General features: G+C 42.8%; 3 non-coding genes across 3 annotated transcripts; all 3 read left to right on the top strand.

Annotated features, from left to right (window-relative positions):
* Positions 1 to 127: 127 nt before the first annotated feature.
* On the top strand, positions 128 to 219 carry trnar-ucu. Its single transcript is given in 2 exon segments — positions 128 to 164; positions 184 to 219. It is a non-coding gene; the product is annotated as a tRNA-Arg (tRNA).
* A 90-nt stretch (positions 220 to 309) lies between these two features.
* Positions 310 to 401, top strand: trnar-ucu. Its single transcript is given in 2 exon segments — positions 310 to 346; positions 366 to 401. It is a non-coding gene; the product is annotated as a tRNA-Arg (tRNA).
* Positions 402 to 491: 90 nt separating this feature from the next.
* trnar-ucu lies at positions 492 to 583 on the top strand. Its single transcript is given in 2 exon segments — positions 492 to 528; positions 548 to 583. It is a non-coding gene; the product is annotated as a tRNA-Arg (tRNA).
* Positions 584 to 1,097: the final 514 nt, after the last annotated feature.

Below are 1,097 nucleotides of genomic sequence, written 5' to 3' on the forward strand. Positions count from 1 at the left end.
TTTTGGGTTCGAGTCCCACCAGAGTCAACCTTTTGCAGTGTTTAAATCCGTGACGGCACGAATTTTCAGCAAATACAAGCTCCTTGAGCATTTTTGTTATTATTTTGAAAAAAGTGGCTCCAGCGCAGGCTCTGTGGCGCAATGGATAGCGCATTGGACTTCTAGTCATACATCAGAGATGTTATTCAAAGGTTGTGGGTTCGAGTCCCACCAGAGTCAATGTTTAAAACCGCGATGGCACGAATTTTCAGCAAATACAAGCTCCTTGAGCATTTTTGTTATTATTTTGCAAAAAGCGGCTACAGCGCAGGCTCTGTGGCGCAATGGATCGCGCATTGGACTTCTAGTCATACATCAGAGATGTTATTCAAAGGTTGTGGGTTCGAGTCCCACCAGAGTCAATGTTTAAAACCGTGATGGCACGAATTTTCAGCAAATACAAGCTCCTTGAGCATTTTTGTTATTATTTTGAAAAAAGTGGCTCCAGTGCAGGCTCTGTGGCGCAATGGATAGCGCATTGGACTTCTAGTCATACATCAGAGATGTTATTCAAAGGTTGTGGGTTAGAGTCCCACCAGAGTCAATGTTTAAAACCGTGACGGTACGAATTTTCAGCAAATACAAGCTCCTTGAGCATTTTTGTTATTATTTTGCAAAAAGTGGCTCCAGCGCCACCAGAGTCAACCTTTTGCAGTGTTTAAAACCGTGACGGCACGAATTTTCAGCAAATACAAGCTCCATGAGCATTTTTGTTATTATTTTGCAAAAGGCGGCTCCAGCACCACCAGAGTCAACCTTTTGCAGTGTTTAAAACCATGACTGCACAAAATTTCAGCAACGCAATGGATAGCGCATTGCACTTCTAGTCATATATCAGAGATGTCTAGTCATATATCAGAGATGCCATTCAAAGGTTTTGGGTTCGAGTCCCACCAGAGTCAACCTTTTGCAGTGTTTAAAACCGTGACGGCACGAATTTTCAGCAAATACAAGCTCCTTGAGCATTTTTGTTATTATTTTGAAAAAAGTGGCTCCAGCGCAGGCTCTGTGGCGCAATGGATAGCGCATTGGACTTCTAGTCATACATCAGAGATGTT

This window comes from Micropterus dolomieu, unplaced genomic scaffold, assembly GCF_021292245.1.
Source record: "Micropterus dolomieu isolate WLL.071019.BEF.003 ecotype Adirondacks unplaced genomic scaffold, ASM2129224v1 contig_10113, whole genome shotgun sequence".
In the NCBI taxonomy this organism is placed as follows: domain Eukaryota; kingdom Metazoa; phylum Chordata; class Actinopteri; order Centrarchiformes; family Centrarchidae; genus Micropterus; species Micropterus dolomieu.